This window comes from Haliotis rufescens, unplaced genomic scaffold (assembly GCF_023055435.1).
Source record: "Haliotis rufescens isolate VD_foot unplaced genomic scaffold, xgHalRufe1.0.p SCAF_15, whole genome shotgun sequence".
Lineage (NCBI taxonomy): Eukaryota > Metazoa > Mollusca > Gastropoda > Lepetellida > Haliotidae > Haliotis > Haliotis rufescens.
In genome coordinates, this window is record NW_025963835.1 from 9,597,700 (window position 1) to 9,621,937 (window position 24,238).

The 24,238-nt window shown below is 37.8% G+C and overlaps 1 protein-coding gene across 4 annotated transcripts in view; it reads left to right on the forward strand.

Moving 5' to 3' along the window:
* The window catches only part of LOC124147146 (solute carrier family 13 member 5-like), a 168,609-nt gene that overhangs the window by 24,558 nt on the left and 119,813 nt on the right, over window positions 1-24,238 (forward strand). The window lies entirely within an intron of this gene.

Here is a 24,238-nt window from a genome sequence, read left to right on the forward strand (position 1 = left end):
AACTGAACCGAAATGTAATGTTTTAATATCCTTACGTTGCTGAGTGCAGCATTTAACAACACACAAACAAACCATAATATCTTTAAAAATTATGCTAACAATTCCGATGCTAAAAATAATCTCACAATCTCCATACCTCTTTCTCTCTATGAAAACATAATAACTTTTTTTTTAATAATCTGAAGGAATAATAATGGCAATACTATCATAATTATCATCATTATTTATGTTACTTATCCTCAAGTGAAGTAGTCCTCCACACTATACATTCAGTGAAGAAGCCCATGAACACATGAACTATGTAACATACATTCATGGAACTTAGATGAACAGTTGAAGTTAGCAAATGATATTATTCGGTTGAACGTCTATCAGCCATCTATTCTATTCATGAAGAACATTTCACGTGGGACAAACATAGGGAATTATGACTATCGACTTGCTAATTATTTTTTATATTCATGCCAGCTCAAACGATCTATTGGCTTGATTTATTGTTATGTTATCCACAAAATAAGTAGGATCCGATTTTTTCCTTTTTTGTTGAAATAAAACTGAATAATATTTGCTGTTTACATATCAAAGTTTGCCAAATTGTTACAAAATGTTTGCCCACAGCAAGGCTACATATCCCCAACATATTGTGCTAGGCACAGTATCACTGGACTGAGGCAGGGCGGTATTCCTCCTGGTGGGTCACCTGCTTGGCAATATTGGACGGGAAAACTGCAGGGGGTGAGGGCAGTTAAGTTGATGGTACAGACAGATAAGAGAGATCATTTTACAAATGTGAAACCTCAGTCCACAAAGGAAGAGGCGAAAGCTGAAACTTTGTGAGGTTTACAGAACAAAGGCAGTTATTTCTAGTTTCTTACTGGCTCTCGAAGATACATTTAATAAAACAATTAATGCGTGCGTGCGTGCGTGCGTGCGTGCGTGCGTGCGTGCGTGTGTGTGTGTGTGTGTGTGTGTGTGTGTGTGAGAGAGAGAGAGAGAGACGTGTGTGTGTGAGAGAGAGAGAGGTAGAAGAAGAATTGTACACCATAAAAATGGCTACGTATGTAGTTGGGGTAGATATGTTGAATGCCCGGCCAGTATGACCTTTGAGTCACAACAGTTTCAGTCATTAAAATGCGTAAAACAGTATTTGAGTGAAAGAAAACACTATAAGTGAGTGAAACAAAAGACCTCAGTACAGGCACACCCAGTCCCCCAACCCCAAGTCTGCATGTACCAATACTCATACCTGCCACATCCTCAACCACTTAACTTACTCACACAATCATCTGACAACATGTTCGCCAACCCTCGTATCACAAAGCATGCACGCATGCACGCACGCACACACGCACACACACACACACACACACACACACACACACACACACACACACACACACACACACACACATACATCACATTCTTCTTTCCCCACCATTATGTCTACGTCAGCCATCATGGATCCATGCGCATGCTTTCATACATAATCTATCCTCCCACCATTCCCCAACATCCATCGAACTACAACTATATCCGCCCTCATGTATCGGTATTCGTGCTTTCATACATACATACACCCCCCTACCATTACCCTACATCCATCGCAGTATAACTATGACTATAACCGCCTTTGTGCATCCGCACTTATGTTCACATTGCATTGCATATGCATCGAATTACACGTTTAAAATATCGTAAATATTTTACAACATGTACATATTATATATCAGCAAACAGAGATTATTATAACGCAATAGATTTCATCCGTCAAAACATCACAGAAAGAGGGGCAGCCTGGAATTTTACAATGGCATCAGCATGCACTAAGACGTTCAACTGGTCAGGAGGTGAGAGTTGCGGAAGATTACGGTAAACTTCGGTTACAGATCTCCATTACGAATATCTAAAGTATGAATAAAGATCACAGCTTGCTATGACGTGTACTTCATGCCTGCAGAATTAGCAATGTCCTTAGCTTTAAATTGTATGTCTAAATGCTTATGTAGACAAAGACCCAAATGTATATAGGCATGACCATATCATATTCTACGCAAATATCACCACATTTAAAAACAAAGCTAGATTGAGTCTTTGAAGGGCATTAAGAACTGATACACACAAGGAAAAATATTTATGGATGTCAACGGAGGAACACTGCGTTTCGGAATATATACTTTCTCCTTCATCAGGTGCATGTTATTAAATGCTATGAGGCAGAGAACATATTTTGTACCTGTAAGAACAACAAAAGTAAAAAGATAGCAAAGAAGGGAACGCAACAAGGGAAGCCAACAGATAACTGGCATGGCTCTGATTACCCCGCCTCCCGTTTGCCCATTGTCCATTTCCCATTACCAATCATTCATAAGTTAAGTTTTGGCTTTAATTTGTCCATTGATAATCAACCATCAACGTCTATTATCTCCACCCTAAAAATATGTAGTTTACTGAGAAAGTAGTATCCAAATATAATGTGTGTTACTGTTGACCACTTTCTTAAAGGCATTGCTGGTTCAAAGCTTTCGGTCATAGAAGCCGTGCCATTTTTCTCTTGTCAGAGGAGTACACAAAGTATACGTCATCTGGAATAACATTTTTGGTTCGGTGGCTGGGTTAGATCGCCAACTTTGTGTTCACAGTGTGGGTTCAAATCCCGGACGGGACTCAACCCAAGAAAGTACGAGAATCTGTACTTTACTCAGAAAGTGTTATCCCAATTATAACATTTGTTGTCAAGAAAACACAATAAATGTATATTCGGCTTTGGATGGGTAATGATATCACAGACATATACGGATATTGATGATGACTTGGAGGAGCTTCGTAACGCACGTCTTCTCAATTCAGGGATTGGTAAATCCAAATATGTGTGTGCGCGTGCGTGCGTGCGTGCGTGCGTAAATGTGGGCCTGTTGGATGTTACATAAAACATTCATCTTGAGCGGGATGGTAGTTCGAGTTGGATTAGCATGTTAACTATATGATCTTCTTTAGGCAGAGAATGCCGCGCATGAATGTATTGATGAAATTCCTAGGTACATGGGGCCTTTTCGTCCCCAGGAATACCCACAGTGGAGACTTCAATGGGGATAGGGTGTACACAATGTGCTACCTGGTAGATTGTGTGTCATCAGACCGGACAACGTTGGTCTTTGACTGATTGTGGCGTAAAACACACTTATTCATTTACTTATATCGGAAATTGAATGTTCATCTTAATTGTTATTGTTGAACATGTAATATATTTTTTACAGAAATAAAACAGTGACATAATAACTACAACTTTATGTGAGCGCGAGTAGCTTTTTAGGAATGAGATGAATAAGTCTTATGAAGTTGTAAGCTTCTTCACAACCGTGTAACTATGAATTGACTGTATTGGGTAATCAAAAAAGAGATAGGACCTAAAATAGCCAAATTTTATACGATTTCACTTGTCCGGCATCTTGGATGCAAGGCGAAAACATTTCAGCGCGTTTGAAGCCACTGAGAATGCCCCCTGCAGAGTTGGACGAACATTCTGCGGTGGCGCGGCTGAGTTGACCAGAGGCTATCAGCAGTATTTCCTGTCCAGGTTATTTAGGTCAGTAGTTTGTGTGTGTGTGTGTGTGTGTGTGTGTGTGTGTGTTTGTGTGTGCGTGTGCGTGTATGCGTGTGTGCGTGCGTGCGTGCGTGCGTGCGGGTGGGGTGTGTGGGCGGGTGGGGTGGCGTGGGGGTGAGATTGGGGGGATAGATGATAGATTTAGCAACAAGTAAGGTCATCTTGAGTGGGAGGGTATTAGCATATGAACTATGATTCTCTTTAGGCAGAAAATGAAGATCCACGATGTTCGACCTGGTAGAAGTGTGTTATCAAACCTCACAGCATTGGTTTTTTGACTGACTGTAGCGTCAAAACAAACTCATTCATTTACTTGAACTGAATGTTCATCTTAATTGTTATGGATAGTCACGGAGCCATGATCCAGAGTACAGGATGTCATTAGATAGAAATAAACTAAGTAATAATAGGATTACCAGAAAAAGGGGGTTTTACACACAAGCCAATAAACTTCGCTCATTAACACCAGAGTAAGTCAGTACAAGATTGAAAACTGCCCCATAATTATGTATGACATGCTTGTCGGGTATGCTACATATATATGTGGAAACAAAGTTATTAAAATGAAGAGCAAAACTGATGAAAGTTAACAATAAACGTGTATACGTGTTATATCGTCACTACAAAAATAATGACTCTTTGTCTTTAGTATTAACATTCAAATACGTTATATCTGTATTAGCGATATTGTCTTTGTTCCACCGGTGAGTCAGCGTTAGCCGTACTATCTCGTAGTATAATTGTATTTCTGAAGACATCACGATACAGTTTTTACGATGCATCACGTCTGCACTAGCGCTTGATAACAGCCTTGGGTGTTTCAGTGGTTTAAATCGCTGCTCTTGATATTGTTGATGAAACTTTGATACTATGAACAATATAATGTTATGTGAGAGGTTGACTTTAGAACGGTAACATACTAATAGTATATAGGATGACATAAACAGAACAATGAGAAGTTCGTCCAGATTAGTGTATAGGCAACATTTAATAATTAAAATAATTACATTCGTCAACTCCCCTTTTAAGTCCATTTTCCTGACTTATAAGTAAATGCAAGAACAATCGGCCGGAATACAATGTATAGTTCTTGTCCACTTCCATATGACTATATAGCATACAATAAGCTATCGGGTCCCGTTTAGATCTGTTTGGGTGGCAGCCTAGATAGCCATAGAATAGTTTCATCTTGGAATCTCCCATATCACTGGGGATACTCTTCAATTTAAATGGAGTTACTCGTCACGATTCCGAACCTTCACGTGACTGTGTTTATGAACCATTGTCAAATAGTGGTGACATTAAATCTAGGAAACAATACGCGAAATCGCGCATGCACAGAACGGAAAATTTGGTCAAGGCATTAAGTAATCCGCATGCGCAGAACGATTGATTTCAATACTTCCGCTAAGCGCTTCGAGTGCTGCGTCAAACGCGGGCCTGTAATCTAACACGCGGGGACTGACCAATGAAAACCGAGAAGTAGAAATACCGGTAGACGCTGTTGCTTGATTGACAATGTCAATCAAGAAAGGGAGGAGCTTAACGCTATCGTTCTCTCCCAGTAAATTCCGATGTCAAATAACGACGTTATTTGGACGGAAAAACGATGGTTTGAAAACGTCCAAATAACGTCGTTTTTCCGTCCAATGACCATATACGGAAAAAAACGACGTTTTCGTGTTTGCAGTGTATTATACCGGGAAGTGCAGATGCGGCTTTCCCAGTGAGCTTTCCCAGTGCTTCTCCTAATGCTTTTAAATGCATTTTTATCCACTCTTTTACACCATTTTTATCACTAGGTGGTGTGCCACCTCCGCTGCCACCAGCTAACGCGAGAGTCATAATATATCCAAATGCGGTTAAAATACTGGCAATGGTTATCCCCTGTTCTCTGAACAATGTTTTAATTTTACCGGCCAGTGTGGCATCATCGTTGAGGACTTGATCGATAGTTTCTCGAACGAAATGCCTTTCTATTACTCGAAGCTGCTTCGAGGCGGGCCAATCTTTCCTCTTCTAAGTTATGCAATCTTTCAGCAACGCGGCGTCTACTGAATTCATCGCCCGCCTGTTCAAGTTTTGTTATCTCATAAGCTATATGCTTGTCGAGTTCAGATAGCTTGGCTATATTATTCATGAGTTCTTCCCGCATTGTTTGCATTGCCTTGTCAAGGCCTCGTAATTCCCTAATAGTGAACTCCGAGGATGGTACCTGTAACATGGAATTAGCGAGCTTTCTTCCAAATTTTCTTTATCTATGTTACCGAGTTAAGTTCGCACAGGCTGAAGAACCTTGGTATTCTTTGCAGAAAGTTTTTCTCGTTAGTAGTCTACAAAACCTAATTCATCACGAACAGTGTTGATGCCATGTTTAACGGCTATCGTAGATAAGGCTAGGGCCTTACGAGTACGAGAATTCATAAGATCAATATCCGGACAGCCATGCAGTCACAATATTCCTTTACTTTCTATCGTAAACTTTGAATAGTCACGACCAGTAGGACTTTCTTTTAAGGCATCGTAATAATCATTAACGGTTGATTGCAAAAGTTTATCGTTAAGATTCATAAACCTGGTTTCATCAGTACCCTCTTCGATTGTACTTGTATCAGTTAGGTTATCTAGATTAAAATCATCCATTTTTAAATTAAACATAAGGTTACATTTTTTCAATATAACAATGTCTTCGCAATACGGACGCAAGTTAAACCCACAACGTAGACTTCGAGAACCATTAGGGTCAAAGCAATTCGCCAGTCTGTAACTATAACTAATAACCCGAGAACCATTGATCAGAATCAAACCCTTCTGGTTTGCTTTCCTAATCTCGGAGCTCACGATGTGTTAGTTCTGGGAACTGCCCGACTGTCATTTACAATTATTTTAAATTCTGTCGACGTTAACAGGGAGGTCGTTCAGAACATAGGTCATGCGATTGTTAAGAAAATCATGATTGAAATTAGCGGCAATGAAGTTTTGAATATTGACGACAGCGATGTATACTTCTGTTACATGGATCTCTGGAGAACCACTAAAGAACGGGAAAACTTACAATACCAAGCTGTTTGTAATCAGAACACATTGAGACTGCGTGTGGGTGCTTCTAGTGGTGATAGTACCGTTGTAGAAGATAAGGCTGTTGCTGATGCATTAGTTAACCGATTCTATATTCCTCTCGACTTTGAATTACAAGATTCATGCCCTTTTATCAAGCATCCCTAGGTGATAGGTTAGAATACGAACTCACTTTTAATGACTACAGCAGAGTAATCAAAATGACTGGGGATGAAACGGCTAAATAGCTATGAGTGCCCACTATACTCACTGGAGTATGATATGATAACAGATCCTGAATTAGCCAGACAAATTCGTAACCAGTATACCGGAAGTTTAGCCATTTTGTACGATCACATGCTTCAACACCGAAAGATCACCAGGAACAAAAGAGATACAGTGTGGAATATCAATTTAAACGTCCCCGCTAGATCGTTGAAGGGTATTTTAATGTTGTTCGAGGACCCCTCTGATGCATTTGCAAGAGATACTTAGAAGTTCTACAACCCCAAGATTACAAAAGTAGAATTGACTATCACGGGCGTGCCTAATCATCTTTATAGTCAAGGCATGCGAGCATATCAACAGTGGGATGAGATTAAAAAACTCCCTTCTATAAAACAAAGCCCTGAAGTTAACACTGTCGTGAAAGATCTGTCTCTCGGGGATGTATCGATGGCTGAATTCCTTACCACGAAGTATGCACTATGGCTCGACATGCGAACCACGGACGATGACAAACTACACTGTAGTGGGCGGAGAATAGAAAATGCTAGCGAGGGTGTTACTATGCCCATAACGAAGCTCCAGGAAGCGGCTGGTAAATTAAGCTGATATTTGTACGTGATTATTGATGCGCAACTTAATATACAGAATGGACGATTCGTGCAAGCGATCTATTAATAATCTTTAACCTATAGAACCGCTCTTCGCTATCATCTGCGTGCAAACGGGTTGTGGAAAAACACCTTTTAATCTAGATATTTTACAAAGTCATTATCGGGATGCTTTCTACCATATTATTATTCTGTGCGCGACTATAAACGTTTATAAAACATACCTATCGAGAGATTGAGTAATGAATGATCCCGGGGTGTACAAAGTTGATCTGGGCGATTGTTTACAAGACTGTTTACGAGTATTTCATGAAAAATACAAAGGAGAATCAACTGCAGTGCGAGTAAAGAACAAACCAAAAAGAAAGATATGCTTTAATATTTAGCATTCTCCGGTAGGCATACGGAACATAGCGTTTGGGTACTTACTAAAAATACAACTCTGTCATGAAAGATCTCAGAGAGCAGACCAAATGGGTAGCCCTGTTTCATTGTATGATCGAGATTCATTTGAGGAATGTCTACGCGAAAATGATGTTATTTCTACCAAGCTCGAGCGAGATAAAGTCAGAAAACTGTTAGCAGAAACAAAGCACTGTAAACTCGTATTAAAAACCGAACAACCAGCTGCTTATGCAATTGCTTAGCAAAAATATAGCAAAAATAGCAACTGCTCAGCAAAATTATAGCAACTGCTAAGGAAAAATATAGCAACTGCTGAGCAAAAATATAGCAAATTTTAGCAAATATAGCAAAAATAAAGCAAAAATACGATAAATTGAATATTAGCGGTTAATATGTAATGATGTGGTTTGAAAATCCTCATTCTTTTACAACAGTTTATTATTTCGGGCTGTACTGGATATGCCATATTTTATTATGTTATACTTAGATATATCCTTAGGTATTACATTATGGAATGCGATGAACTCATCAAACAAATGCTCAAAGAACCTGATCAACATGTAGATCAACATACAGATAAACATACAGATAAACATAGAGAAAGACTCGCGGCTTTGGTAGCTGGTGGAAAATGTTCCCAATATTTGGGGGAAAATTATACCACTGAAAAAATTGATAACATGACCGATGAAGAAATTAAAAAACTGTACGCGCGTTATGAGTCTAGACTGGGAGCTACCATGACTAAAACAATAGGGTCGGCTATGTTACAACTATACACAGTCGTAGCTATTATGTTTCTTCCTATCCAAGCAGAACATCGCATGTATATATGCGAATCTCTCGAGAAAGACCCTTTCATCGAACACGCTATAAGCGCAGTAAGCTGTGAGTTTTATTGTAGATACGGAATGTTCTTAGAGCCCGTGACCACCGCTTTAATAAAAGTTAGGTATTGTCAATTTGAACATGAGTGCCCACTTACTTATAATGGAGACTCTGATTGTGGAGTCACAACAACAAGTACAAACCCCGACTGCACAACAAGTGAACGAGGAAACACAAGCGATTGCACCACAGATTGTGGAAACACAATCACCATAAGTGAACGAGGAAATACCAGCGATTGCACAACAAGCCAGAGTGACTAAAAATCCTCGAAAAGTCGCAGCTGGTAGGAAGGGTGCGCTAGCCAGGAAGGCAAAACTAATAGATAATTCAAATATTGAACATAGTCGTCCGATTAAAACTTGGGTTCCCTATGTACTAGGGGTTGTTGCTATAGCGGCGGTATGGTTGTTTTATAAGGCCGGAGAAAAGAAAACGTCGCATGTATATATGCGAATCTCCCGAGAAAGACCCTTTCATTGAACACGCTATAAGCGCAGTAAGCTGTGAGTTTTATCATAGATATGGAATGTTCTTAGCGCCCGTAACCACCGCTTTAATAACAGTTAGGTATTGTCTATTTGAACATGAGTGCCCACTTACTTATAATGGAGACTCTGATTGTGGAGACGCAACAACAAGTACAAACCCCGACTGCACAACAAGTGAACGAGGAAACATAAGGGATTGCACCACAGATTGTGGAAACACAATCACCATAAGTGAACGAGGAAATACCAGTGATTGCACAAGAAGCCAGAGTAACTAAAAATCCTCGAAAAGTCGCAGCTGGTAGGAAGGGTGCGCTAGCGAGGAAGGCAAAACTAATAGATAATTCAAATATTGAACAAAGTCGTCCGATTAAAACTTGGGTTCCCTATGCACTAAGGGTTGTTGCTATAGCGGCGGTATGGTTGTTTTATATGGCCGGAGAAAAGAAAACGTCAGCCCCGATTGTCCAATCACAACAACAAGTTGAGTTAAGCGCTCATATAATGTTATAATAGCAATGACTACTCCAGTTACAGACGGTAAAATGTTGGTAAATGCAACGTATCATTCAGCGGTGGTCAGCGGCTTGGCCATTAGCTATGCCCGTATGGCTGATTACTGAAACCACACCACCCAAGCTAGATTTTAATGGTTATGATATCGGTATGATGATTCTTCATATAGGATTGGCAATGGCTACAAAAGATATGCTCATAAAACAAGGGCTTATCCCAGAAGACATAATGAAGTAATTAAACATTTGAATATTTTATATTATTGAACATTTGAATATTTTATATTCATATAAACATTTGAATATGGCAACAATTGCGATGATGGTCGGTGGAGCTATTGTAAATGTTTTAGCTTTTTTGGGGAGTAATTATTTATTTTCTAGTATTAGAGGAGAGGAGCGTAAACGACATAATAAAGCATTAGAACAACTCGAAACAGCCAAGTCACAATGGACCCAAAATAGGATGTTAAGATTAGATTTTATTAATGATGAACTGCGTAAAGAGGGGCATTCAATTCAAATGTTTAAGAATGTTGAATCTGCCATGCACAAATACTTTCTTGTTTATGGAAAGAAACTTGACCCAATACCGAGACCAACAATAAGTCAGTTTTATACACCGTCAGAGGCTCAGAAAAAACCGCGATATAGCGTTTGGAGTTTTTGGATTGACTGGTGTGTCCATATTTAGCTATGTTCTATTGCGTATCAGACATTAATAATAACCCTGACTACTCAGCTATAAATAGCGCTGATTGGCTGTTCAGCTATGTCGGGCTGACTGTTGACTATTTTTAGCTACACATAAGCTATGATCTATTACGTATCAACTAATCTATAAATTGCGATGACAATGATAGCTAACCAGTGGAGATTTGATTTGCATTTAGACAAATCATATGATAGATGTATAACCATGAATCTGTGCAGATTTACACTCATGGGGAAGCCGATTCAATGCAGCCGACGTTGTGCGGGTATTTACTTTGGGATTCACTCTTATTACATCAGACAGGGAAATCTAAATTACGTTTGTTCTGTATGTTGGATAGGGGTCAAAGGTCGTTATTGTTTATGTAAGAAACACGGTGCTGATAGGGTCAGGAACCAGATTATTTACGCTAGGAAGAGAGATTACATCAACGAGAGGAATAGGTTGGGTAGAATATGTGTTTAGATATATGAAAAACAACCATTAAGAGATTTGACTCATTTTGCATATACCATTAAATCACAATGGTTTTTGTCAGAGAGTTGAAGGCTTTGGCAAAACAATGTGGTCTACATGGTCATTTTGAATGAGAAAAGCTGAATTGATTGATTCACTCGGTTTGGAATACAACAAACCCCAGACTGTTAGAGAACTCAAAGCTCAAGTGAAAGAAAGTTCTACACAGGATAAGCTCCGCCCCAGAACATATTCCCAGCATCAATTCATTTCTGATCGAAAAAGATGGATAAAGACTTTAAGCAGGGTTTTATACGATCGAACAACCCATAAGGAAAAGAAATATTTCTGCGAAAGATGCCTAAATGGGTACAGCAGACAAGATCTATTAGAAGCGCATAAAGAAGACTGCAGAGATTTTGGACAGATTGCTATCATGATCGATATGCCAAAAGAGGGAAAAAAAATATTAAAATTTGAACATTATTGTAATAAAATGTCAGTACCGTACATAATTTACGCCGACTTCCAAGCACTTATCAAACCTATAGAAAATACAAACACAATACTGATTGTAGTTTTATGTACAAAACTCAAGAACATATTCCTTGTGGGTTTGGATATATAGTTGTAAGGTATGATGGGAAAACAAACCCGCCCGTGATTTACAGAGGTCCCGATGCAGCGGGAAAGTTCCTAGAATATCTACAATGCAAAGAGAGAATAATCGGGAAAAATCTATCGCGTAAGAAACCCATGTGTATGACGAGGGATGATTGGACGGCCTATAAGAAGTCAACGAGTTGTCATATTTGTAATAAACCCCTCAATGTTGATTCCGTTACGAGTGTAACTTGAAACTAAAAATGAATTCTCAAACAATACCCATCCCCGTTGTGTTTCACAACCTTAGAGCATATGATTCTCATCTCATCATGCAAGCTATCTCAAAGACCGACGGCGGCTTAACATGCATTCCTAATAATATGGAAAAATACATAAACACGTCCCATTTTAATTCTGGAAACCCAAAAGTCCAGAAACTCTACGCTCTTTGCCCAGTCTCGGTTAAAGGTATTTACAAAATTAAACATGCCGTTTTCATGGGAACATTCCAAGGAAGAAAAAAATTAAAAAAAAATTGTTTAAAAACTCAATATTTAGACTATGTCGCCCATGGGCCTGCCCATGGGCGAAGTGTGGCCCATGGGCCTGCCCATGGGCGAAGTCTGGCCCATGGGTAGGCCCATGGGCGAGAATATGTTCCTTAATACTTAAAACTCATGTTTTTGTTTCGCAAATACATTTAATGTATTCATTCAAGTATCATGACACAAAATTTAACTCATTTTAACTTAATTCAACGATTTTATAGCGATATTGAAATATTTCGCCCATGGGCGAGAAAAAGGTTTGGCCCATGGGCGAGAATATGTTCCTTTACTTAAAACTCATGATTTTGTTTCGCAAATACATTAAATGTATTTATTGAAGTATCATGACACAAAATTTAACTCATTTTAACCTAATTCAACTATTTTATAGCGATATTGAAATATTTCGCCCATGGGCGAGAAAAAGGTTTGGCCCATAGGCAGGCCCATGGGCGAGAATATGTTCCTTTACTTAAAACTCATGATTTTGTTTCGCAAATACATTAAATGTATTCATTGAAGTATCATGACACAAAATTTAACTCATTTTAACTTAATTCAACTATTTTATAGCGATATTGAAATATTTCGCCCATGGGCGAGAAAAAGGTTTTGCCCATGGGCGAGAATATGTTCCTTTACTTAAAACTCATGTTTTTGTTTCGCAAATACATTTAATGTATTCATTCAAGTACCATGACACAAAATTTAACTCATTTTAATTTAATTCAACGATTTTATAGCGATATTGAAATATTTCGCCCATGGGCGAGAAAAAGGTTTGTCCCATGGGCGAGTATATGTTCCTTTACTTAAAACTCATGATTTTGTTTCGCAAAGACATTAAATGTATTCACTGAAGTATCATGACACAAAATTAAACTCATTTTAACTTAATTCAACGATTTTATAGCGATATTGAAATATTTCGCCCATGGGCGAGAAAAAGGTTTGGCCCATGGGCAGGCCCATGGGCGAGAACATGTTCCTTTACTCAAAACTCATGTTTTTGTTTCGCAAATACATTAAATGTATTTATTGAAGTATCATGACACAAAATTTAACTAATTTTTACTTAATTCAACTATTTTACGGCGTTATTAAAATATTTCGCCCATGTTTTCGTCAGTCCCTTTCAAGCATCAATTAACTGTTTGCAAAGTATATTGTATCATGTGAAATATACTTTATATTATATCATTACATTACTATTTAAAAAGGGCATTTGGTTGGATGTTTCCTTTAGTTCTACAAATTTCACCTGTTTTACATATTGTAGCGATCTTTAATGAACCCGGCCTTACCTCTCAAAACGTTTTGACAGTTTATCATACGAATTCATGTGCGTGTACACCAATTCATTGGAGTTATTCCTCAACATTAAATTTTAGTTAGTTTCTATTTCATTTCCCATTTTATGTCCCGTTGATACATCACACTGGGCAATTACGTGACACTAGGTATGCAATATACAGGTACGCGTGCGCGTATTTTAATGAAAAAAACTATTCGTCTTTTATTGCATACCGTTTGGCTGAATATCTTACATTCTAACGAAATCTCGAAATAATTATTTAATTACATGCGGTTTCGAACTGACCAGTGGGAATTATGTTTCAATGCGATTGAGGAAAAAGTGAGTGAATATTGTGACACTAAAGCAACTTTTAACTGCATTGTCACTTTTGGTATGAAAATGGTAACAGTTCAGAAAAAACAACAGCCTTCTTATGATAATTCTCATTAGTACATTGTATCTAATTACAGTGTCGGCCTTATTTACAGGTGATTCTACAATACCTGCTCTCGGTCAATTACGATCTGCCACACCACGCGTGAATAAACAGTTATGCAGGTGTTGCTGTGGGCAAATACCTAGCCTGAAAATGTTTATTTTTTTTAGGATACATGTTTTACAAATGTTCGTTGATATGTGGATATATTAAGCACAAAGACAAAAAAATGTTTATGAAAGATGAATTAGTGCCTTGATATATTCATCGAGATGTGTATCATCGTTTAATGGGGTCATTCTATAAACGTATGTTTGGAGGAGATATCAAAGGAGCCGCCCAATATACACAGTGTCGTCCGGTGAACTACCACCCCACCCTGTCCATTAGAGTTATGTAATCGGTCCACAAATATATTTGATGCGGTGTCAGTGCGGAAGGAGTTTGAATTACGTCCGCCACTTGCCACAGAAATCCTCAAAGTATAGAAACAATAAACAAGGTCAATCCGTACTAATTACCTAGTGACGCACGTAACAACGACTGTCAATAGGGAAAATTGTGAAAACAAATTGAAATAGATTTTAATAAAACATTATTGTACTAAATAACTCGCAAAAGCGGTGCCTAAAATTGTTTGACCGTGTTATGTGTGTTGTAAACTGACGAATAGCAAGTAATTACAAATTCAGTTATACAACCGGTATGAAACTGAGAACTGAGATACCAAGTACAACCTGCATTCACACACGGAAGCAATATACTTGTGTGTATGCCCTCTCCTCTAAAAAATGTATCACTAAAGTATTTGCATTGAAATAAATATAGTCATGATAAAACTTGGTAATTTGGTAGGTCTCCGACAGATATGATTTTCAGTTTTTTTACACCTTTGATTGATACGGATTACGAACCTGTAGTCTAGTCACTGTCTCAAATGTATCTGCTTGTTAGAAATTTCAAATGTCTTGTTATAGCACTGTTCCTAAAATACGGCAGTTTCTTTTATCGGGTATAAATAGTTGATTCGTCTTGTCACGCAGTCATTTTTACTTGATCGAATGATTTCCACAAAAAATTACGGCAGAGAGTTTTGTATTTTATTATATTTTTAGAAGATTTTAGAAGATGCTTACATCACTGTATCTCAGAACGTAAAACTGATAACATTCAAACATGTAATTAGTACACAGTTAATTGTTACATATAATTTCCTGCATATTCCTTTTTGAACAAAAAGCCTACATGTATACTGATATCGGTGTCTACTGTTAAAAGGGTATTAGTGCAGTCAGCCATGGAAAATGGAGAGACAATAATAAGGTGATTAATTATAGTCTGTTGCAGAATATGCGGTATAAGTGTAGTCATTGATACATATACACATTACACATATACAGATGAAATACACGATATGATGCAGTTCAAGAACAAATTAAGATACGGTTTCTATTAAAAATAATTATACGATTTTGGATTTAATTAGCATGTTTAAATTTTCAGGCCAACACGGCTGAGATACAGCATCGGCATACTCAACTGGAGTTGTTTTCTGTCGGTCGTGAGTTCATTGTTTGACTGAGCACACTCGTGTTGGGGTTGCGATATTTTCTTCTCTTTGTTGGCAGCCTGCCACCGGTCTGAATTTTGAGAAAGGTCTCAGCATGGGACTGTTAATTACTTCTTAATGATGTCTACAAGCTTACAAACTTGTAGATGTTGGGTGCGGTTAGGACCAAACTTTTTCAGTTAAGAGTGTTAGTGGTCCTGGAACCCATAGTGTCAAACAGGTTCTGCACAAAACGTCCATCAGATTCTACTGTTCAGCAACATTGTCACTGAATTTCAGAACTCTGGCATGATATAATAATCAAGGATTTCGAAGGTGAACGAGGGGAAAGGCAGACGCACGTGGATTTACCCTCAGGTTATTATTGTCTGGAGTTCACATTTTGGGGCATTTCATATACTAATTGAACAGAGTTCACCTGCACATGTCCACTTTAGTGATACAGACTGTAACCAAAAATGCAATGAGCCGTTACTCTTAATCCCTTATAACAACGGTAACAACAACCAGGGTGAGGACACAGTAAGGTTAAACCGTGTCCAACAGACAATCTGAGGTGGCTATCTCCCATCAAGTCAGCTCTGTTTTTAAGCGCATAGTTATGTTTTTACATATTGAAATAAAAGGAATTTAAAAATTTATATTTAACAAACCTACACATTACCAAATACAAAACTTTATAACCCTTTCTAGACTTCGTTCCAATATACCTGGATCATTCAACTCGCTCGCGAAGGTCGTATGCGACTTTAAAGTGAATACATCTACAGTGTACAAGTAACTTTTAACTGTATCATATATACTCATGATAAGCAATTATTTTCGTTCCTAATTCGAATGAGCACATTATGAGGCTAAATCTGCAAAAGGACAGATAAAATATTTCTTTGTACAATGCAAACGATACAAACGTAGCGGCTGATAATAGAGACAATGATTTAATAATCTGCAATATATCAAGTGTTCTCGTTCAATCTATTGTACATATTGAAGTGATTGTAAAGTTTCAAGGAGTACTAAAATGTTGTGGTATTATGAATGTATTTAGAATATGAATAGCGAAAAACAGTCACCATATCGGATGTACATGTATAACTTGTCTTCCAACACCACGCTTGTGCCGAGGCCCATGGTCATAAAACTAATCGGTCCCATAAAAGGAGCAAATAGTTTCGCAGATACTACTTGCTATGGTTCACTCCCAATTGTCAGACGACCTAATCATCAGTCAGACCAGTCAAGTGTGACCAGCGTACCTGCCTGGTTTTGGCTCCTAATTACTGAACTGCCCAATACTGTCATACTGTGGGCAGAGTAAGCGGCCTCGTTGAGTGATACAGACTAACCAGATTATGATTGTGTTTGTAAGTTGCGTTTAATCTGTGTCGGGTTGCAGTTGTTTTATTAGTCAAGACTAGGGGTAGTTTTTTCAATTTTAACTTTTAGCCGTTGAGTTTGTTTTGCATTCATTTCATTAAATACATTGTTAGGTAGAATAATAACACGTTATATGGATTAAACATCTCCCTAATCTGAGTATAATCTCACATGTACTCTAAGTACCGTACTATATTACTTTGCAGAGACACTGAGTAAAAATTTTTAGTTGGCATTGTATGCTGTCTGAATGTCTTTACACAAATCCCTGCATTCAATAGACCCGTGAAATTCTTCAACAAACCATTCTTGGCGTAAAAGGGCGACAGCGCTTGTCGTAAGAAGCGACTACCGGGATCGGGTGGTCAGGCTCGCTGACTTGGTTGATGCATGTCATCGTATCCTAATTGCGTGGATCGATGCACATGATGTCAATCACTGGATTGTCTGGTCCAGACTCGATTATTTACAGAAAGCCGTCATACAGCTGAAATATTGTCAAGTGTGGCGTTATACAACTAACAAACAAACAAAACACAAAAAGAGAAAGTGTATGAGTACTAAAACTTGCAATAGATATGCGTACCCTACGTACACACATGAGTCCCATTCGACAGTCTACAACACACGAATAACTGTCAAACAAGTTTGGGTACCCCTTCTGTTCAGGCAAGTTATTTAGTTCGATAATTTTGTATTAAAATCCTTTTTTAAAAATTTGTTTTCATCCTTTTTCCCTATTCCATGCATGTTTATGTTGCTACATCTTATTGCTCATGTTTCCAAGTATTGTAAAACACTTTAATGTTTCTCCTTCTTAATCTAACGTTATAACATTTCCGGTCATTGCCATCATCTAATACACAAGAGATGATACCAAGACATATTTTATTCGGTTTTATGGTCTATGCGGTCTTACAATTGATTTTATTAGTCTTTAAATCTTATGTCTAGTAAATATTTTCACAAACAGGGCTGTTAACTGATATAAGGAATGTGACATCCAGTTGAGGACTGAATACGACGTACGTTAGTCTGGTAACGACATTTCTACAATAATTTTTTGAATAAACCGTTAATACGCCAGTTGTGACAGGGATGATGGTATGGTAGATGTAGCAGACATATTGACAGCCGTTGTTACGCGAGTCACTAGGTTATTAGTACGGCATTGGCCTTGTTGATTGGTACTATACGGCCACTGGCGGACGTAATTCAAACTCCTTCCACACTGACATCGCACCAAATATATTTGTGTACCGATTACATAACTCTTACTGACAGGGTAGGGTGTTAGTTCACGCGAAACGGACGACACTGTGTATATTGAGCGGCTCCTTTGATATCGCCTCACAACATACTTTTAATGAATGACCAATTAAACGATGATACACATCAGGATCGCGGAGAAAATACAAGCTTCGTTCGCATTGAATATATATATCAAGGCACAAATTCATCTTTCATAAACTTTTTGTGTCTTGGTGCTTAATATATCCACATATCAACGAAATTATGTAATACATGTATCCACAAAAATATACATGTACAGGCTAGGTATTTGCCCACAGCAACACCTGGATAACTGTTTATTCACGCGTGGTGTGGCAGATTGTAATTGACCGACAACAAGTATTGTAGAATCACCTGTAAATAAGGCCGACACTGTAATTAGACACAACGTACTAATGAGAATATGAGAATTATCATAAGAAGGCTGTTACGTTTTTCGTAACTATTACCATTTTCATACCAAAAGTGACAATGCAGTTAAAAGTTGCTTTAGTGTCACAATATTCACTCACGTTTTCCTCAATCGCATTGAAACATAATTCCTACTGGTCAGTTCGACACTGCTTGTAATTAAATAATTATTTCGAGATTTCGTTAGAATGTAAGATATTCAGCCAAACGTTATGCAATGAAAGACGAATAGTTTCTTTCCATTTAAATACGCGCACGCGTACCTGTCACGTAATTGCAAAGTGGGATGTATCAACAGGTCATAAAATGGGAAATGAAATAGAAACTAACTAAAATTTAATGTTGTACACGCACATGAATTCGTATGATAAACTGCCAAAACGTTTTGAGAGATAAGGCCGGGTTCATTAAAGATGTTGGGTGCGGCTAGGACCAAACTTTTTCAGCTCAGAGTGTTAGTGGTCCTGGAACCCATAGTGTCAAACAGGTTCTGCACAATACGTCCATCAGATTCTACTGTTCAGCAACATTGTCACTGAATTTCAGAACTCTGGCATGATATAATAATCAAGGATTTCGAAGGCAAAACCTTTTCTCGTCCATGGGCGAAATATTTCAATAAATCTGTAAAATAGCTGAATTGAGTAAAATTGAGTTACATTATGTGCCATGAAAATAGTAAGAACACCTGCATGTATTTGCGAAACAGTTTTAAGTAAAGGAAAATATTCTCGCCCATGGGCCAAACCCTTTTCTCGCCCATGGGCGAAATATTTCAATATCGCTATAAAATCGTTGAATTAAGTTAAAATGAGTTAAATTTTCTGTCATGATACTTAAATAAATACATTTAATGTATTTGCGAAACAAAAACATGAGTTTTGAGTAAAGATACATATTCTCGCCCATGGGCCTACCAATGGGCCAGACTTCGCCCATGGGCAGGCCCATGGGCGACATAATCTAAATATTGAGTTTTTGAACATTTTTTTTTTCATTTTTTCATTAAATTTTGTGTCATGATACTTCAATGAATACATTTAATGTATTTGAGAAACAAAATCATGAGTTTTAAGTAAAGGAACATATTCTCGCCCATGGGCCAAACCTTTTTCTCGCCCATGGGCGAAATATTTCAATATCACTATAAAACCGTTGAATTAAGTTAAAATGAGTTAAATTTTGTGTCATGATACTTCTTTCAATACATTTAATGCATTTGCGAAACAAAATCATGAGTTTTAAGTAAAGGAACATATTCTCGCCCATGGGCCAAACCTTTTTCTCGCCCATGGGCGAAATATTTCAATATCGCTATAAAATCGTTGAATTAAGTTAAAATGAGTTAAATTTTGTGTCATGATACTTGAATGAATACATTAAATGTTTTTGTGGAACAAAAACATGAGTTTTAAGTAAAGGAACATATTCTCGCCCATGGGCCTACCCATGGGCCAGACTTCGCCCATGGGCAGGCCCATTAGCGACATAGTCTAAATATTGAGTTTTTAAACAATTTTTTTTTCATTTTTTCTTCCTTGGTATGTTCCCATGAAAACGGCATGTTTAATTTTGTAAATACCTTTAACCGAGACTGGGCAAAGAGCGTAGAGTTTCTGGACTTTTGGGTTTCCAGAAATAAAATGGGACGTGTTCATATCATTCTCGTTGACTAAAACTATACATTATACAGAAAAGGATGGGAAAGCTAGAATAAAGCAAAGTAATGGGCTTAGATTCATAGACAATTTCTGTTATCTTCCCTGGACAATTAAGCTAATGCGAACAATCCCGATGACTTTGCAATGACAAATCAATATACTGATCGGTTAACACGGCATTTGTTGCTAAGAAAAGGTGTATATCCTTACGAATATATGGATGATTGGTCTAGATTCGACGAAACTAAATTAGCACCCCTTGAATCATTCTATAGTAACTTAACAGAATCTAAAATAACCAATGCCGATTATGAACACGCTCTGACGGTGTGGTATAAATTACAAATGCCCTGCCTGGTCCATCTTTAAGATAATAAAGAATAGGCTCTCCTTTTTTCATAACCAACCGACTAATGTTATATATCTTAAGGGACCAAATCAGATCTGTTGTGCGACGTAGGCCTCCTTCGAGTTCCCGGGGCTGGTATAAATATCTTACGCTTACTCTATCTGGAAGTTTTTGTTCTTTGCCTCTCCTCGGTGCTGAAGATTTGGAAGTCACGGATTTCATTTTAATCGCATTGGATGGGTTCTTCCCGATTAATCTTGTTACTTCATTATTCAGCGCTGATACAACAGCTGATAATCGTGTCACCCATTCGGTTGATCTTAATCGATCTGATTTCATTTCAATCCCATACTGATAGCCAAACAAACGTTCCGCTAATGTCCGGTTTAATCTTTCAACAATAGGTTGACTACGGTGGGCCTCTTTTTCGCCACGCCTGATTTCGACATCGTGCTTTGTTAACAGTTTAGTTAATGATCCCATAAACACGCGACCAGGATCTACTTGAAATAGCTTAGGCCATTTTAGTGGTCCGCGTTTATATATGCGGCTCAGTGCATTAGCTACTTCTTTTGAATCTTTCGAGGTTAATGGCTCAGCCTCCTTGTAGCTACTAGCCACATCCACTACGGTTAGAGCGTATTTATATGTTTTGCGTCTTACCTTATCATAGGGAAGAAACAAGAGGTCAGCCTGATGAACTTCATTCGTTGTAAAAATATCAAACTTCTTCCTCGGGATATAACCTCGGTGCCGGTAAGTATATTTGCCACATCGCTTGTTTCTTTAACCAATCCTTGGCCACATCTTTAGATACCTGAGCCGCAGTGGTCAATTTTTTTATTGCTCCTATACCTTTCCAAAATCCTCGTGGGCTATAGTAAATTTTATCCATTATTGATTAATATTGATGTTTCTTTTAATTAGTCTCATGACGATCATTGAATAGGATCATCATTTTTGCATAAAAAAATCCATCTGTAGTAGTGATATAGGTATATAAATCTGGCTCCAGTGGGGTTGCGGCATAACCCCCATTACCTAGACTACTCAGTGCGCAATTTACTTCACATTAATTTCTATTAATATATTTTGCCTCAGTCATATTCAGTGACTATGGGCATATGAGCAAAGTGAATAGCAAATACATGTATGTGATTTGGAGGCACATAAACATTAAACGTCAACGCCAAAGAACAACCAGTCTCGTCTATCCACGAAACAGATCTTTTGGACGCAAATGGCAAAATAGCAGTGAGACAATTATATGAATTGATCACTGAAAGTCAGGTGTTAGCGAAAAGAGTAAGCATAAAAGGGTTTGCATGAAAAGGTAACTTTGATGCCTGACCCCGCAGAGTAGAACTCTTGACAAATCTTGACGTTGGTACAGCTAGGCGTTAATAACCGCCTCGCGTCATATATACACGCAAATCATTTAAATGTATCTTTGACATGAAAACATATCGAACACAGAGTGACATATAGTCATATGAATAAATTGACCATTATTAAATATCTATCACTAAAGGACGGTAAAACGGTAAGGTAATTATAACGGCTTTGGTAGTAAACAAACAAACCTTTCAGAAGGTTAGTTAGTATAAATCAAAACCAGTCTATATACTAGCAAATATAGCTAGACCACCTTACTGGGGATAAAGGAAACTTACATTCAGTAGTTAAAGCGGACTCTTACTGTGGTTAACATAATTCGTATGGATTTGTCTCCCTTCAACAAACATTTAATGGTAGCAACTAAAACAAACCACAGGCTTTAGATGTGGTTTTGATCACCTGATTATTACATTTTGAAAATGCTTTGCTGGTGTTCGGTGACTTTTCATGGATGATATGTCGACCTTTTACGGTCTGTAATGGTAATATCTAGTTGGCTTAATATAATGTTGCGGTCGTTTATATCTATCGAAATTATGTTTGATTTAGCAGTATGCTCTAAGCCTGTGTAGAAACCTTCGCAAAGCTTGTTTAGTGGGATGGAGCTCTCTGTCATCCCCTTTTCCACTGAAACGCCAATTGTAATTTTTTGTACAATTAGATTTTTTGTCTGTACCTAAGGTAAATAATAAGTTGGTCGGATCAGATTTATGTTGATCAAGCTGTGACCTTGAACGGAATTCTTCTCTATGATGTTCATCCCCAAAATCTTCCTGACTTTCACGGGAGAGGACATGCTGTGTGTTTGACAAGTGTGAAAAAAACATTGGTACATTGTGGTATTCTGCTTTGCTACATATTTTAGAAATGAACAAATCAGAAATGAAAGATATCAGAAAACACGAATAATCTATAAGGTTTGAAGCATTCTGAAAAATGAACATGTACTTTATGCAATTATTAATGTTCGTATTATCACCACAATGGCCACACATGGTATGTACATCGGAAGGTAACTCAGATAGATAAAACTTTTACCAAACACAATATTGACTGTATCTTTGGAATGGGGGATGATTTCTAACGAATGTTTATTTCTACCAGTAATATTGTCACCACTAACATTTCTCGACATTGTCGAGCATTGAACGTGTTCCATGTATTGGCTTAATCTTTTATTATTAAGAACCAGAAGACCACTCAATATTTCTTGATTAAATTTCGCATATATATCAGTCCAGCCCTAACGTGGGTGGTGCCTTCGGAAAGTTTCGATGACAGCACATCGGATTCGAAACTTGTTGCATAAATTCATGTGTCATTATGAGTGGGAGCAAGACTGTGAAGTTTCAGCTTTGTTGCTCGAGTGGTGTCTAATTTATGAGGAGAAAATATTTGGACTGTGAAAGAATTTAGGATCGCGGACAAATTTCGAACGTGAAATAACGTGAAAAAAAACGGAACGTGTTTTGAGCCCACTACTATCTACACATATACCATACTTCATGCTATTTTGAACAAAAATAATTGGGAAATGACCATATGAAGTTTCAGCTTTTAGTATGGTCAACGATCAAATTAAAGTAAAAATATCGCAATAGAAAAACGGAACATGCACCAAATTTCATTATATTTTTAACAAATAGGGCATAGTAAAGGCCATATTGAAAATCGGACTATTTAACAGTTTGGTTGGTTGGATGGTTTGTTGTTTAACGCCGCACTCAGCAATATTCCAGCTATGTGATGGCGGTCTGTAAATAATCGAGTCTGGACCAGACAATCCAGTGATTGACATCATGAGCATCGATCCACGCAATTGGGATCGATGACATGCATCAAACCAAGTCAGCGAGCCTGACCACCCGATCCCGTTAGTCGCCTTTTACGACAAGCATGGGTTGCTGAAGACCTATTCTACCCCGGAATCTTCACGGGTCTTGACAGTTTGGGGGTGTTGTGATTAGTTTGGGGGTGTTGTCATTAGTTTGAACAAATATATGAAGTTTCTGGTTCATGTGTGTTGTAAGTTCTGATGAGTACATGCTCTTTACGACAGACACACGACGACATAAGCTCATCTGACTTTTATCAGGTCAGGTGAGCTAAAAATGATCGATATTGTGACAACTGGCTTCGGTTTCATCCATTCGAATAAAAGTTTGTGTAAATAGAAAAGTAATGTTTTTTATTGAAGATTAAATCCATATTTCGCTTTTGTGTGAACTCTATGTCGATGTCAAAAAGAAATGAATTACCCAATCATTTTCAAAAAGCAGATAGCAAACAAAACTAGATAAATTTACTTGGTAGATGATGATGATGATG